At 44.5% G+C, this 17,118-nt stretch overlaps 1 protein-coding gene and 1 non-coding gene across 2 annotated transcripts in view; one reads left to right on the top strand and one right to left on the bottom strand.

Annotated features, from left to right (window-relative positions):
• LOC126201832 (uncharacterized) overlaps positions 1–17,118 on the bottom strand; it is an 827,155-nt gene that overhangs the window by 792,778 nt on the left and 17,259 nt on the right. The gene's annotated exons all lie outside the window — the stretch shown is intronic.
• On the top strand, positions 2,671–2,745 carry Trnat-ugu (transfer RNA threonine (anticodon UGU)). The gene has a single exon. It is a non-coding gene; the product is annotated as a tRNA-Thr (tRNA).

Below are 17,118 nucleotides of genomic sequence, written 5' to 3'. Positions count from 1 at the left end.
AATTTAGTTAGTATTAAGATTCTTTTACAGGGAGTCCAGTGGAGCTGATGCTGAAATCATTGTGTAGTGGACTGTTAAGGCAGCCAGTCCACAGTGAAGTAGCCGATAGGGCACGCGTCAACTCACGCCGTCTGGCGTTAAGTCTGGAACAGGTTTCGTAATGAATGTGATAAAGAAAAGAACGTAGCTACTAGAACACTTAACTTTTATATTGTCCTTTGGTATACAGCATTCTGGATGATACGAGTGAGACTCTATCTTGAGGTACATGCAATGGTACAAATGGTTAATGGCGCCTTGCTAGGTCGTAGCCATTAACTTAGCTGAAGGCTATTCTAACTGTCTCTCGGCAAATGAGAGAAAGGCTTCGTCAGTGTAGTCGCTAGCAACGTCGTCGTACAACTGGGGCGAGTGCTAGTAAGTCTCTCGAGACCTGCCTTGTGGTGGCGCTCGGTCTGCGATCCTGACAGTGGCGACACGCGGGTCCGACATGTACTAATGGACCGCGGCCGATTTAAGCTACCACCTAGCAAGTGTGGTGTCTGGCGGTGACACCACACATTGAGTATTTGATTATATCATCGCTAGTCTCACTGAACTCTTCTGAACTTTACATGTCATGTGTGGTCAGGCGTCTCCTTAACAGCAACAGGTCCCAGGTTCAAACTAGTCAATTCCCTAAGAAACACGCTCAGAGCGTCGTTGCGTGAAAGAGGTAGGGAGACGCGACTTAGAACAAACAGACACTGTTCTGTTGGCAGAAGAGCCAACACCGTGTTACTAGAGGCTGCCGAAAAGCACGCTTTTTAGCTCACGCAGGTTGGCGTGAGGAGAGAAGAACTATACTGACGTGAGGTCTGGAACATGGCAAGGAATTAGAATTCAGAAAGCGGACGTAATTAGTTTCATACTTAACTTTAATTCATTAATGATTAACGTCGCTCTTGACGGTACATGATTCACAATATTAACTGTTCAGATTATAGTAACTGAATATGGCACCTTGCTAGGTCGTAGCAAATGACGTAGCTGAAGGCTATGCTAAACTGTCGTCTCGGCAAATGAGAGACAGTGAACCATCGCTAGCAAAGTCGGCTCTACAACTGGGGCGAGTGCTAGGGAGTCTCTCTACACTAGACCTGCCGTGTGGCGGCGCTCGGTCTGCAATCACTGATAGTGGCGACACGGGGGTCGGACGTCTACTAACGGACCGCGGCCGATTTAAAGGCTACCGCCTAGCAAGTGTGGTGTCTGGCGGTGACACCACAGACACCACGCAGAATGTTAGACATGGAAGGGTGTATGTGCACCGTAACCAGTATACGACACTCCTAGGCCGTCATGGTGCGCTCCACTGAACCCATGGATGCCGACGTGAATGTTCCCCATATAGCATAATGGAGCCGCCGCCATCTTTTCTCCGTCCCAAAGTACAGGTGACAAGGAACTGTTCCCCTGGAAGACGACGGATTCGCGTCCTCCCATCGGCATGTTGAAGAAGGTATAGGTATTCATCACACGAAGCAACGCTCTGCCATTGAGACTACGTCCATTGCCGATTGTCGCGTGCGATTTCAGTCGTAGTTGCCGATGTCGTGGTGTTAACATTGGCACATGCATGGGTCGTCGGCTGTGGAGGCCCATCGTTAGGAGTGTTCGGTGCACTGTGTGTTCAGACACACTTGTACTCTCCCCAGCATTAGAGTCTGATGTTAGTTCTGCCACAGTGCACCACCTGTCCTGTTTTACCAGTTTGCCGAGCCTGCGACGTCCGACATTTGTAATGAGGGGCGGCTGCCAAACCCTACGACGACTGGACGTGGTTTCATCTTGATTTCGCCATGGACTGACGACACTCGGCACGGCCCACCTCGAACACCCGCCAAGTCGTGTAGTTTCTGAAATGTGCGCGCCTTCCTTATTCTACATACGGTCAGCAAGCTTCTTGCCAGGTGACGTTACTATTGCCTGGCCGGGTTTATACCGATATTAGAAAGGTGGTGATAATGAAATGATAATTAAATGGACACCCTAGCTGCAAACAGGCGTTGATGTACTTCATTGGGGACATGTTGAAAATGTGTGCCCCTACCGGGACTCGAACCCGGGATCTCCTGCTTACATGGCAGTCGCTCTATCCATCTGAGCCACCGCGGGCACAGAGGATAGTGCGTCTGCAGGGACTTATCCCTTGCACGCTCCCCGTGAGATCCACATTCCCAACATGTCCACACCACTACATTCGTAGTGCGCCTAATAGATGTTTGCCCATCATACTCATTACTCGTGGCAGATTAATCTACCAAGTCCCGTACGAGTTCGGGCATAGCGTGTGCGTTCGCACAAGAAGGTCAATGGCCGGAAAGCCATATTTTTTAACTATATATGACGGTAGGATCTGTTCCCGAAAGAACAGTTACCGTGGATGACCATGCAGCTTTGTTAGAAATGAAACGATAATTAAATGGACACATTGACCTTCTTGTGCGAACGCACACGCTATGCCCGAACTCGTACGGGACTTGGTAGATTAATCTGCCACGTGTAATGAGTATGATGGGCAAACATCTATTAGGCGCACTACGAATGTAGTGGTGTGGACTTGTTGGGAATGTGGATCTCACGGGGAGCGTGCAAGGGATAAGTCCCTGCAGACGCAATATCCTCTGTGCCCGCGGTGGCTCAGATGGATAGAGCATCTGCCATGTAAGCAGGAGATCCCGGGTTCGAGTCCCGGTCGGGGCACACATTTTCAACATGTTCCCAATGAAGTACATCAACCCCTGTTTGCAGCTAGGGTGTCCATTTAATTATCATTTCATTTCTAGCAAAGCTGCATGGTCATCCACGGTAACTGTTCTTTCGGGAACACGTACTACCGTCATATATGGTGGTGATAATGTTCTCACTGATCAATGTGTAGTCCATTACTAAATTTTCGCTTGTTAGAGGTGATTCTGATGTAAAAGACTCCTTCGGCTACACAAGCTGCGACATCGTCGCGAAAAAACAGTGACCCGCATATGAAATAAGTTTCCTTTAATTTACGTCTATGGTCACAAACTTTTTGTTAACAGATTACCGGTTTCGGTCTTTAATGTCCATCATCAGATCTGTTTCATAAAAACAAAGTGCTAATGTACTGCAACCATAGTGGCATCGTCAAATGTTAAATGCGAAATCAGCGCCAGCATCGTCAAATACATATGAATAACATCATATGCACGAGTCATGTTGTCAGTAGCACCTTCGGCTACAACGTGAAATTACTTCAAACTATCGGTTCTCTTACCATAGTGATCTTTTTACTAATATTTACTTATCAGCTCTCTTCGTGTAATTCAAGTTTTCGCGTTTTGTTTCTGCTTCAGAAGTTATCCGCAGCATTAATAACATTTATTGGAAGAGAAAACCACCTCTTAGCTGCATCGACGCCTGATATGAGAACACTACAGAACATGCTTTCTGCAGCAACTTAGGAACAATAACTGATGTGCGAACTGAAAATACCTCAATGCAGCTAATTTTCTTTTCAATTAAAAGACATTTTAATTACTATAACATAAATGAAATATAAATACAAATGCCACACTAACATACGTAATACTTTGCCTCGACAAAATCCGAATACAGATTTGTAAGCTATAAATGAAACGCAATCTCCTGAAGTCAATAGTTAAAAAATATGACGTAAATTTTTTGTTTAGTATTTAACTATTTCAAACACCTGAGACGTATGAACCCATGGACCTGCAACTTGCACAATGTGACTACAAATATGTTAGTACATAGCTGGGAGTTGTGGATCTGAGAGACGACTAAATAGAAGCCTCGACTTAATATAAGTTCATATTAATCCATACTAAACCTTTTCGGGACCCTTTGTCTTCCCTATTGTCCACGACCGTTTAGCCAGAACTATCTATTCCTACCACGATTCTCTGAAGGTATCTTCTACTATTGGTTACGAGATCTGGCGACAGCAGTTACTTCCGATATGGTCAGAAGAAATTTGAGATATTGCCTGTGTGCCCCATCAAATGCGATGCTGCGTGACTGGGGCGATCATAAAACGACCCCACAATGACGATGTACCAAAATAAGCGTGACGTCTAATAACGAGGCATACGGACTTTCAACCGAATAACATATAGAAAGGCCACGTTTTTGCGACTTTGAAAAGTAACTGAAGATAGTGAGCGCCTTAGTCGGGTCGGATAGTGTTCGCTTAGATTCGCCTTCATCGCCAAATGCCGTGTTCAAGCAACCTAACTTAGCGACAGTTGCACTTGATGTTTGGGGAGACGGTATTACAGTTACAGGTAGTCCGCTTAAACCAGTTATGTTAGCCGTTGATGCATCGTGTATATGGATCGCGATAGTCCCTTTAGCAGCAACTAAGACCTGAAGATGATGCATCGAAGCGTCGGAACTGGTAGCTACACCGGAACTGGTAGCTATACAATAAATATCTTAAGTACAGCTACAAGTGTTTCATTTTCTTACAATAATGAACGACCGTAGTCCCCTAGACCTCCAGCCACAAGCATGGACATACAAAAACTGTCGGGAGAAGTTCTGTGCCGGCGGGGTCAGGGATTTTCTCTGCCTCGTGATGGCTGGGTGTTGTGTGCTGTCCTTAGGTTAGTTAGGTTTAAGTAGTTCTAAGTTCTAGGGGACTTATGACCACAGCAGTTGAGTCCCATAGTGCTCAGAGCCATTTGAACCATTTTTAGAAGTTCTGTAGTATCACTGAGATTGTAATCGACTATGCAGAATTTTTTATAATCGTATTTCCTACCACCTTTTTCTTTTCGATACTCGTGCACCATTAAACATTTGTGAAGCTATAATGATATAAAAAAGGCAAATGGCCACTGGTGGGATATTATCACTAAACCCACTGAAATAAAAGTATATGTCTCTCACAAACAAGCTATTTACCAAGAGAATAAGACACTGCGTTTCATTACACGTGATTAAGTTACGTCTGATGAACATATTCGCAATGGACTGGTGTCAGTTCCATATTACAACTCTTTTATTTAAACCAGTGACCTCAGAAAAGAACATACACTATCTAAAAACACGCAAGAGGTGTTATTCAATTAAGTGTAAATGTAACTGTGTGTCTCCTCCCTGCGTCTCCACGGTTTCGCATAATTAAAATGTTTTGCTTTAGCTGAGAACACAAGTGAAGTTTACTGATGGTATTATGCTTTTTTTAAATGAAACTGCTGTTCTAACTTTCTCCTGAAAATACATAAAATATAATCTGATCCTGCCTACATGCGTGAGTGAGGCCTGCTTTTAGCAAGGAAGCCAGGACGCCATAAAACCCTCCCCATAAATCTTTCACAAGGCAGTCATAAAATCAGTGTCTGCCATCATTCCTAAAACGGCACTGGCTGCAGCCCATGTTCACTTTATGGGAAGTTATATGACGCCAGGGATCTGATGGTAGCTACATGGGGTGTACAGGTGAAGTTCAACGTGTCCTGGAGGTACAAAAGAACGAGCGATAAACTGGGATAAAATAAGAAGTTACAACCAGCAGTAACACCTTCCATCATTGCGATAATAACAAACCTCGTATGAGCAAAGGGTTAAAATCAGATGAAAGCTAATGCCCCAGAAAGCACGGAAGATGCAGAGCGAACGGTTAAAAGAGGTTGAACAGACGTTATTATCTGTTTGATGTCACTCGCAGCTGAACTACAGAACACACCCACTCCCCCCCCCCCCCCCCCCCAATTCACTGATGGTGGTCGTTCACCGGCAGACATATCCGTCTCCAACGTTTATCACTGCCTTTTAGCTTATGGCCATCTCGCCTTAAGGCACCTAACTGTGGACACACACTATTTGCTAGAGGTAGCCCGAGCCTTCACTAAGCGAATATTTGTTAAGTTCAGCGTAAACATATTCCGGAGACGACGTATAATATTTAACGTACAACAGACCTACTATCCAAACCATACACTAAGATGGGAAACTATTCAATTTCCTTGCTTTATTGAAAATAAGTTAGTCAAATATTTGTATGTTTTAATTGATCTCAGCTTATCTATCGTGAAATCTGTTTTCAATTCTGTACTACAGATTTTTCCTGATTTACCTTCGCTAGTCTGCCGACCAGCAATAATTTAAAATAGGTGATAGGATAGGAGAAAAATAACATAATTTTCCATACAACTCACAAAAATATCCACTGCAGTACAAAACCTAGAAAACTCGATTAATGATCTAAAAAAGTGTTGCACTTTAGAAATAGCGTAGATGACTGCTGTTGGAAAGATTTGCTGATACCGTGGCTTCCTTCATCTCTCGATCACGTTTAACGTTTACTGTGCAAAGGGTACCCCAAGAGCAATGGCCAGTATTCAGGGATATGACAAGAACGATATTTCGAAGCAAAAATCTGGTAAAGATGAGAAGTAAAGTGCGTATGTTAAGAGCTAAGAGCACTTCTTCATCTTCGATACTGTGAAACAAATCTCTTCCATTGCAAGCTCTTTGCTTTCCATATTTTCAGAGGTGGTAGTATGAATCGAAATAAGAATAAAAAATAAGCAGTGAACATTGGGTCTAAAGTTCATGCCTGACAGGGAACGGGAGATCTAATAGTTAAAAGGGTTGGACTCAAACTTGATATGGAGTCTTACAGTGCCTAGACGTCTCGAGATGCCTGCGTTCACCTTTGCTAACTAACGCTGCACGCCGGGGCATCGTGCAACCTATTGTCTGATAGATACAAGGTAAAGTGAAGATTGCGATCTGTCACACAGCACTTTGTTGTCTCCTATCCATCATGTCCCACCGACTGCAGAGCGTCTGAGAAATTCTCACCTTGCACCTCACTCAGCTGCCCAAGAACATTTGTAATGTACCCTACAACTACATTTGGGACCCAAAATCAGGCAATTAACATCCAACTGATCTTCTACCAATCCAAGTGACCCGGGTTTATACTGCACAATTTGTTAATTTCCTTGCTACTTTGAAAATACCAACTGATAATACAGTCGTTTGTTTTAATGCATGTAGTTCCATATTAAGTGCTTTTCGTTCACGGAACCTGTTCCGAACTCTATAAATATGAACATGGTTGGTTCAAGTGCATCGGTCGTGGGCCAAGCAGTTATTAACACGATTGACAAGACAGTACGGAGACCAATTAATTCGACGCTGAACGCGGAAACCACGCAAGTAACCATTACATTATGTTAGTGTAAAGCAAAAACGAAATGAAGCTATAGAAAGCAACAGTGCTGTAAATTTGAAACTTCATTCACAGCCTGTTCTTATCCACGATCCCGTGCATCACCATCACAGTCAAAAATGTGAACCATCTGTAAACGATACCTCTTTCATTTATGTAATCATCGAAAATATCCGCTTTTGTGATTTAGAAACTTTTTTTAAAAAATCATTGATAATGTAACTTATGAACCCGAAGAAATTTAGCATGTTTTCATTTTTTTATATCTGTTTAAGGCACAAGGATATGTTACGTCTGACATAACTGATACACGGAACTTAAGCTGGAGAAATGCTTATTAACAGACTTAATAAAATATCACAATAGAAATTAAATATTTCTTCAGGAAATTTACTGGAGCAAGAAGAGCTATGATTGAACACTTTAGTAAACAACACAGTCTTGCAAAACGTCAAAAATCGGATAACAAATAATCAAGTCCTTGCTGAACGACATAACTGATGGAACAAAACCTGAAGTTCTGGCAAGCCAGTGTGGAGCACACTTGTTGTGAACTAAGTTTCAAGCTCGAGTGATGAAAAAGTTAGTCTTCGTATCTACAATCACAGCAACGATTACAAAGGCCAAACTCGCCGACCTGGTAGAGTCCCGTTCCTAGGGGTGTGACGTCTTGGTCGACGAGCGGCGATGAACGGCAGAGTGGACAGCGATATCGGTGGTTCTGGACTGACCATGTCACTGCCTTCTGCTTTCGTTTTATCGTGGTAGTTTCTGGGACAGCGTCACCGGTGGATGACTGTCTTATTGCTTTGGTGTAAGTGTAAAAGTTTTCTATCTTACAATGACATCATTGGAGTGCATATTGAGGATGTGGCGATGGTACTTGAAGTCCCGCGCCACCCTCCAACAATGGAAGTTGAAGGTTGCTGGCAAGAGCAAACACAACTGCATAGGTAGTGATACTAGTGGTCGTATTATGGGCGTCACACATTGAGTGCCCACGTCAATATAGACAAATTGCTAGTGGCTGTAACAGGGCTATGGTCAGCGATGGTTCGAATCTGATTCCTAGAGGACGGTAACAGGAACGGGGTGGCAGTGCCAGTGTCGGGGAGTCGCAGATCCAATGTCGATGCGTGGAGTACTACATCTTTCTGACTGGCTACTTGTTGGGTCGCAGAAGCAGAATATAGTCTCGATCGGCGCACGCCGATGGTAGCTGCCGCGACGATTGAGACTCTGACGCGGCCGCGCAGCGTCCCTCTGATGCTGTACTCGCTGACGTCTTGATCCTGCCGCAGTTCGAGAGGATCTGCGGGCGTTTGAACTGTGTGGGCAGCAGACATTTGGCCCCGCGGTACGTGCAACCACAGCAGGCGCATAGACAGTTCACAAATAAGTCCGCCAGAAAAATGTATACACACTTAAAGGAACAAAAAGTATTACTTATGTGTTTATTTTACATTTAATAATTGATCACACATGCTATAAAACCTTCAGTTTAGTACATGGTTACTTTAAATGTTCAAAATGTTCACCGTTGGCAGCTACACACATAACAGACCGACGAGCAGTCGCCACAACTATGTCAGTCAATGTTACAGTGGATAGTGCAGCACTTGTCGCTGTGATCTCCTGGCGAAGTTCCTCCAGCGTGCGTGGCTTACGTCGATAGACGATATCTTTCATATTTCCACACTGTAGCGGCACCACCGTTTAGGATAGGACTAGTTAGTTTTGTGCAATATTCTGAGCACAAGTTACACCCAGCTGCGGGCCAGATTGCAGTGAGTTACGCATACCAACAGTTGCGAAGTAGAATAGAGGCCATAAGGCCATAAAATTGCTGACATAATAAACGTATCAGTTTTACATGTCGCAGATCACAGGCAGAAGGTGTCCCACTGGCCAACCTAGCATGTTATGAGTACGTGACGCAGAGCGGCGCTTACGGCAAAACAGAGGCGCACAGACGCATATAAATAGGTGCGGGTTTCTAACGAGATTAATTAGAGTGTGGCAGCTCTCCTGGACGGCGGGACGTGTCACACCACTAGCTACACACAGCAGCAGATGGGGCGCCAGCATTGCAGTCCACGGTGGGTCGCTGGTTCGACCCTCTGAGGGCGACACGGGTTCTGTAGCCAGCCAGCAGCAGGCCACTCCATGGCTCGCTACCGCAGGCAGTCGTCCTGGCTTCCAACACACGCCGGAGGCTTCCCAAGGCGAGGGCCACAGATTCGGACGACAAATCGCAGGCGCTTGTTGTCACCGCGATCTCAGCCACCTGTCTAGAAGCACGCAGCTGACGCCTGCAGCTCACACCGAGGGGTGCTGAGTCGGTAGGGATGCAGACCACTGAGTTGACTGCTGGCACCCTGGCAATGCTGCAACTTTGCTGGCGTACGAGGTCTACACACAGCTGTGTGTTCTATGGGTCGCTGAGGCAGGCATTCTGCACAAGCCGTTTCGCAGCCAGCAAAGTGGTGTCCTCAGCATTGCGGGACCCAGTGACACAGATCGAGAGAAACGGGGCCACTGGAAATGGAAACAATAAATCACTTTAAAAGCTTGGACAAGTCTTAAAACGGTGCCATCTACCTCTTCCCACTACATTTGGTCATCCTGATATATTCGGTGGCAGAAATTGCCACGACACCACAAACAAAAGTTCATTGGTGTTAAATCTAGTGACCGTGGATCCAATCCAGTGACCCAGAAAACTGTCATCGAGGAAAGCTCATATGGCTAGTTGGTAGTGTGGTGGCGCCCTGTCTTGTTGGAAGAAGACCTCTTCATCATCTCCATAAAGTGCCCATATATCTTTCAAAGTTGATGTGTGTAACATTTCCAGGTACACTTTTCCCGTGGCAATAGCATCAAAGAAAAAGTGTCCTACTAAGCCCCTAGATTATAGTCCATACAACACATAAACTCCTGGCAGACTGACCGCTTTATCCACATAAACATGCGGATTTTCCGGTGCCCAGTACAAACTGTTACACCGATTCACGGTTGCATTAAGTTGAAGTTGTGCCTCTTCATTCAACACTACCTTCGTCACAAATTGTTCGTCACCAATTAACATTTGCTGATACCATTCGCAAAATTGCATTCGACGATCAGGATCGTCATTTTTTAATCGCGTGCAGTAATCGTGGAATGTAAACTTTCCACTTTGCAGCTTTCAGAACTCTCCCTACAATTGTACTGCTGACCCCCACTTCACGTGCACATTGCGTAGCAGACTTCTGTGGAGAGTTAACAAACATTTCCAACACGAGAGCCGACGAAGCAGCACTTGTAGCTGTACGCTGTCTTCCTGATCTTCCTTTGTGAATATCACAAACCGTTCCATGCAATTCAAACTTGTCAGTGATGTGTTTAATTGTTTGGCGGGTTGGCGGTTCGGTTTCAAACTCTCGCCTCCACTGACGTTGCACTTCAACAGCATTATAAAACTTGAAGAACCAGTTCACAATACATTTTCGTTGCTCGAATGTCAAGCATGCTCCAGCCATCTTGTTTTCTCAACACAGAGATGAAAGTACTAACATCTGTTGAGCCAGAGACCATATTACAACACAATATCGATATCACGATAGAGCCTGACAAAGAGTGTTTACATTTTTATGGCGGACACTGTATATTATAAAAATGGATGTATGTACTCATATGGACCAATTTCAACCAAACGTGGCAAGCATATACCTCAGTCATGCAACAATGGCTGCGCGGGTAAGACCTACCTGCCTATCAAAGGGGTGAGGTTGCGTGTGAAAAAGAAGCGTAGCCCGCGACGCGTGAATTCCCAAGTATATTCACCCAATACTTGCGAATTAGGTCACTTAGCGACATGCAACAAACGTTACATATAATTTCAGACCTTTAAAAAATGTTTTCCTCACTGAGAATTCCTAAGAAATAATGAGAAGAAATATGTTTACTGCTCTCTACTTTTCCGATGTTCATGCAGTAAAAGTACATCAGACGTCGTCATAAATTGTTCCTTTACTATTAGGTGTATTCGAACACATTTTGCATGATGTTTGCACATATTGTAGCGAATGTAACCGCAAAATTAATCACGGAACGACAAGTAGCTTAGGAGGTATGACGTCATAAACAACGAGATGTGTGAAAACACTGCCAAGTTATGCATGACGTTTAAATATATTACTTCTTTGTTACTAACTGAGCCGTGGTAAAAACTGCTGTTTTGAAGAGCGCGCCGCAGCGCGTAGTGTGAAGCAGTCGCCCTCCGTTTCTGGCGGTGGCGCCGCTGTGGCAATCGCAGCTCTGGTGTCTCCCTCTGGTGGGAAAGGGGAAAGGTTGCCTGCTCACGTGTATTTAAGGGGCGCTATGGCTCGCCAGGAGTTTTTTTTAGTCAGTTGGTCAGTGTGGAGTCAGTCTGGGTCAGTCTCTCGTCCCCAGCTTGCTAGTCTGTCGCTCGTACGAATTTATGAGGCAGTTAGTGTCTGTCTGTTGTACGGAGTGTTAGTATGTCTTTCGTTCGGATCAATCTTTAAAGCCGGATAAATGAGAGTCTTTCCATTCCGCCAGTAAGAGAACTCAGCGAGTGGTCGCCCGGTCGGGGCTTAGTTCCTGCATCTGAGTCTGCGCGTTAGGCCGCCAGTCTGCTCGAGTTGCTCAGGCAATGGTCATTGGCGGTTGGATCGATCGGTTGGTCGGTCGTGCACTGAGACAGAAAATGACTTGTCCGCCTTGAGCGTCGGCGCATGTGAGATCGCCACGTGAGTCTAGTGAGCCGCGGCGTATAGCGAGGGTAGTGGCTTCGTGGCCGACACGAGAGCAACAGGACGCAACCCACAATCAGTCTGGCCGGTGCGAGCTGCAACGCCATGGTGTAACTGGTTCTCCGAGCGCTTCTGGGCCCCTTCAGTTACCATCTTGTGGAGCTTGGCTCGGTCCTTTCGTGGTGCAGGGATGTCGTTTTGCCAGTGGGCGAGTTTCCTCTGCGTGGTTGGGTCCGAGCCAGTATTTCCTCCGTCGTGTGTCTGAAAGTGAGTCGGAGACGGAGCAGCAGTCTCGGGCGGAGCAGCGGGCAGTCGGTCGGTTGGTGCGGACCAGGAACGACGGGAGATCGGCGCGCTTTTCTGCGTCCGATGAAGCGGCTGGCAGCGGACGGTTCGGGAGAACGATTTGGGGGTGCTGCGCTAGGTCTTCTCGAGAAATCGCATTAGAAGTTAAGTGATTTATGTCTTCTTGTTAAATTTGTTTTTTCTTGGTCAGTCTCTCGTCACCAGCTTGCTCGTCTGTCTCTCGTCCGCATTTGTTAGGCAGTGTCTGTCTGTCGTTCGGAGCTGCCTCTGTCATGTTTGCCGGATTCGGCGTGTTAAAGAATTTATTCCTCAAATATGTTTTTATCTTGCCTATCATCTTGAGAGGCGGTATATGTGTACTGTAGAGCATGTTAACTCATTTGGCCAACCTTGTATAATTTTATATAAGATTGCATTTCAGGGGCTTTTATTTAAATGGTCATTTTAGTATATAAAGTTGCCACCCTTCCACCGTGAGACTTTTCTTAGAAGTTGCACCTTCGGTGGCAAGTTAATCTTTTAATTTTAGTGTTTTGTACCATTTCCATCCCTTGTACAGGGTGCATAGTTTGTGTGCTTGTGTGAATTGTTAAAACTTTTACTTTAAAGTAATCTGGTGTGTTTCAGATTTGCACCAATGTAGTCTTTCAGAGGTGGTTGTGAGCGGTCGTGACTACGGCCGTGTCAAAAGGGAGCGGCAAGGTTCTCAGCCCGAAAGCTCATACACTCAAAAATTTGTTTCTTTCTGCCTCTGAATAAATTGTAACTTGATATATATATGGTGCTTTGTGCTTATAATTTTAAATCTGTTACTGTTTTTAAAAAATGAAAAAACCAATGCTTTTAGGAATAAAATTCCCATTTGTTTAAGGCAATTTGATTATGATTTCATCAGTTATTCCCTGGCAACTACTTCCACGCTCACATAGTGTGATTAAATGTGTTAATGTTCTTGATGAATCGCTAGTAAATAAAATAATTTTTTAAGGATATTCTTTGAAATTAAATCCACGGTTCACTAACTATTCGTAATAAATTATGCAAACAGTATCCACATTGTCGCTGTATATACCTAAACTATTATATCATTGTACGACACCTTGCTGAGGACAAAGTCCATGAGAAAGACCTGCCAATGAGCCCATGTCACGGCACGTGACGTGACACTGCAGGTCTTATGAGTGCCAGCAGCCGCCTCCGGCGAGGAGCGAGTAAGTATTTCAGACGAGTTTGATAACTCTTCACTGCGCGCTAAAATCTCTCGATAGCACGCGACGAAATTAAGACCTTCAGTGGGCACCTTATTAGTTACATATTGACTTCGCGTGGGCCCTGCAAGGAGCTGAGCGTTCGCAAAGTGAGGCGGACAAGCCTTCTAGTGTGAAGTCACAAGCTCGTTGCAGCACCCATATTTCTCGTGGACCCCTGCTCAGGAAATATAAAGTGACAAATAGCGATATGCGTGAAAAACTGCAGCATTTTGCACAAAGTTTAAATTTATAACTTCGTTGCTACTAACTGCGTTCACAACACATCTTGCAGACACTATCCACATATACCGCTGAATGTACTGTACCTACAAAATTACATCATTGTACGACACGTCGTTCAGAAGATATGACGTCATAAGCTTTAACCACAAGGCCAGATGCTTCATGTTACGGGCTTGGGCGCTCGGATGTAAATAAATACCTGGACAACGTCGGGTTTCTGTGCAAATGGAAGCTAACGTACGCAAGCCTCAATACGAGGTGCAACAATGAAGAAGTGCTCTTAACAGTCGAATCACTTGCTGAGAGAATACAGTGATTTTTGTAACGAAGTGTTCGCTTCCATCGGTGATAGCCACTTATACGTTCAAGAGCCTGGCAGAACCAAATGTGGGCAAAGCGTTTACCTGTAGTCCAAATCCATCAGAAACTGAACCAGTTCGCTCACGGACGATACGGCCGTTAATAAGCTACATACACAGAAATGGACAGCTTTGAGCGCCACGTGCGTCAGAGCAGCAGCCGCTGCGCCACACGAGCCAGACGCCGTCCCATTTTTTTTCCCTTTTTCTCCCTCCCTGCGTCCCGGGCTTTGAGCCGCGGCGGCGCGGAAGCAGCAGTCCCTCGTTGCAAAAGAACTCATTTCCTGTAGGGAACGCCGCCGAGTGGAAAAACAGCTGTTATCACACCTGCAGACGAACGTTCCCCTCCTCACTCCGCCAGCTGTGTACAGAGTGTAATACGGCCAGCAGCTTTTATCGAGCGAGCTAACGGATGAACACAGGTCCCTCAGGCTGAATACGTATAACTTTTTAAAAAAATGCTGAACAAGAAAGAATTCGAAGTTTAGGTTCACATACGGGATGGATACCTTTATGCTGTATATTGAAATAAACTCATTAGGTGGAATGTACGCACTGCCATTCAGTCCGTCCCTAATGACCTCGTAGTCGACGGGACGTTAAACCCTAATCTTCCTTTTTTTCCTTTGATCGGTCGGTCCGCTATTTTACTGAGGTACTTTTGTCGTGCAGCGCCTACTCACAGCTCCTGAGGCAGCGGCCAGTTAAAAGCATCCAATGGCCATGTTTGATCCACCTTCACCGAGATTATTTCGCATTCGAAATACTAGAAATTATCGTATTTTTTCAGCAATAAATCCGCCTGCACCATGATTTCCACTTTTCTTTGAGATGTACATGGTAATCGGAATTTAGAATTTGATTGCTATTCGCATCTGGTTTCAGCCAGGGTTCTGCCTGTAGTGCTATGTCAGCTTTATTACCGTATATAATCGAGACTAGTTCCAGGGCCTTTCCACAGATGCCCGTGGTGTTAACGGGGGACGCATGTGGAGTTGCAATACTTTGAAAAAACCTTATAAAGTCCAAGGGTTGTGTAACTAAATTTGGCACGGTTGTTTATGAAATATGGATAGAAACATATGTTTTCATGCTTACTGAAGTTATACGTTTTTAATTATAAAGAGCTGAAGTATTTTCAACCAGATGAGTACAAATGTTCCTTTTGTGAACAAAGTTTGACATGCAGTTATTAAAAATGTGTGTGGAACAGAATAACGATATCTTCTTTTGCTACGTTTTTACAGTTGGTCAAATTTCTGTCAAAAATATATATACGAAATTTTAGAGCTTTTATCTTACATAAGTACTCTGGTATTGTAGTAAAGGTATGTATCTTACGTTGAATGTTTCACTGTAGTACTGACTAATTGTATTCCAGATTTGAGTACTATAATGTCAGCGGTTTGTGAGGAAAAGGTACATAAAGTTGCCAAAATCTAAGTTACGGGAAACGAGAATCAAAGATTTGACAGTGTTTGTGTTAAGCCTTACTTTATCTGGGTGAACTGGTTCAAATCGTACGCATTCCCTTCTTAATCCCTTTCGCAATCTTTTCTTTACTTGTCCTGTTAGGTTAATTTGAGTTTCAGGCTGAGTAACAATAATGTCAGCTGCATAAATTCTCCTGTTATCGATTTCCTTCAATATCGACTGTGTGAAAGCTCCTGAATCAAATCGTAGCCGCCTTAGAGTCCGTAGTCTGCCGGTATTCTGTAACTTCAACAAATGTTGTCTCGGGACATGGGCTTTCTATCAGAGTTTTAATTTTCAATAGGACTTTGAGTTTTTCTGTAACACACTTTTGTAGAAATTCTGGATAAACACCGAAAGGTTCCCCAACACTGTGACTGCCTGACACTGGAGGGGAACACCGCAGGATCAAATAATATGTGGAAGTACAGAACAACGAAGGGTTAACTGATATTTGTATCACGCTTGGGAGTGGAACTGGAACGTATTATTCAGGAACTGGAATTTCAACACCGTATCTTAAACGATGATCCAATAAAAAATCTTTTAACAATTTTGGTAGCTTTGGTGTACGTCCCTCCTCAACTAATACTATATTAACATTTTCTTTCTCAGATCTACCGTGACAAATACTACCTTATTTTACTAACAGGGATAGTATACTTACCTAGCTGTATTCAGATAGCTTCTTATGGGGCGTATGGAGAGATTTCTCTGTCTTAAAAATTCCACATGTGCAGCATATATACTCCGCTACACTAGCAGCTGCTCCCTGCGTGGGGCGCACACCTGACCTGTTAATGTGAGTCCAACTATTCTCTACCCGATAGTGGAGGTCGAGAAATCTGCATCAGATCGTCGGAGTCGCCTGAGCCTCTAGTTTAAGGCTACCACTCAGGTCCACACAACAGGACCGTTACCGGTTCTGGGAACTATGCTGCAAGCCGCTTCTACTCCGTGAGGCTAGCTGCCTTCACCATAGCAGCCAGACACCTGTAGAATCGAGGGTGGCCTCTGAATTCAGGTGGCAGGTGTGATTCTTGCTTACACGAGTCACGGTTTACGGCTGGGTAAATCCAGTGCTATCCTGAGTGAAAGTGAAGAAGAATTAAATGATCTGCTGAACGGAATGAACAGTCTAATGAGTACACAGTATGGTTTGAGAGTAAATCGGAGAAAGACGAAGGTAATGAGAAGTAGTAGAAATGAGAACACCGAGAAAATTAACATCAGGATTGACGGTCACGAAGTCAATGAAGTTAAGGAATTCTGCTACCTAGGCAGTAAAATAACCAATGACGGACGGAGCAAGGAGGACATCAAAAGCAGACTCGCTATGGCAAAAAAGGCATTTCTGGCCAAGAGAAGTCTACTAATATCAAATACCGGCCTTAATTTGAGGAAGAAATTTCTGAGGATGTACGTCTGGAGTACAGCATTGTATGGTAGTGAAACATGGACTGTGGGAAAACCGGAACAGAAGAGAATCGAAGCATTTGAGATGTGGT

The sequence above is a fragment of the Schistocerca nitens genome, chromosome 1, assembly GCF_023898315.1.
Source record: "Schistocerca nitens isolate TAMUIC-IGC-003100 chromosome 1, iqSchNite1.1, whole genome shotgun sequence".
In the NCBI taxonomy this organism is placed as follows: Eukaryota; Metazoa; Arthropoda; class Insecta; order Orthoptera; family Acrididae; genus Schistocerca; species Schistocerca nitens.
The sequence above is the reverse complement of the archived record's forward strand: the minus strand, read 5'-3'. Positions and strand labels throughout refer to the sequence as shown.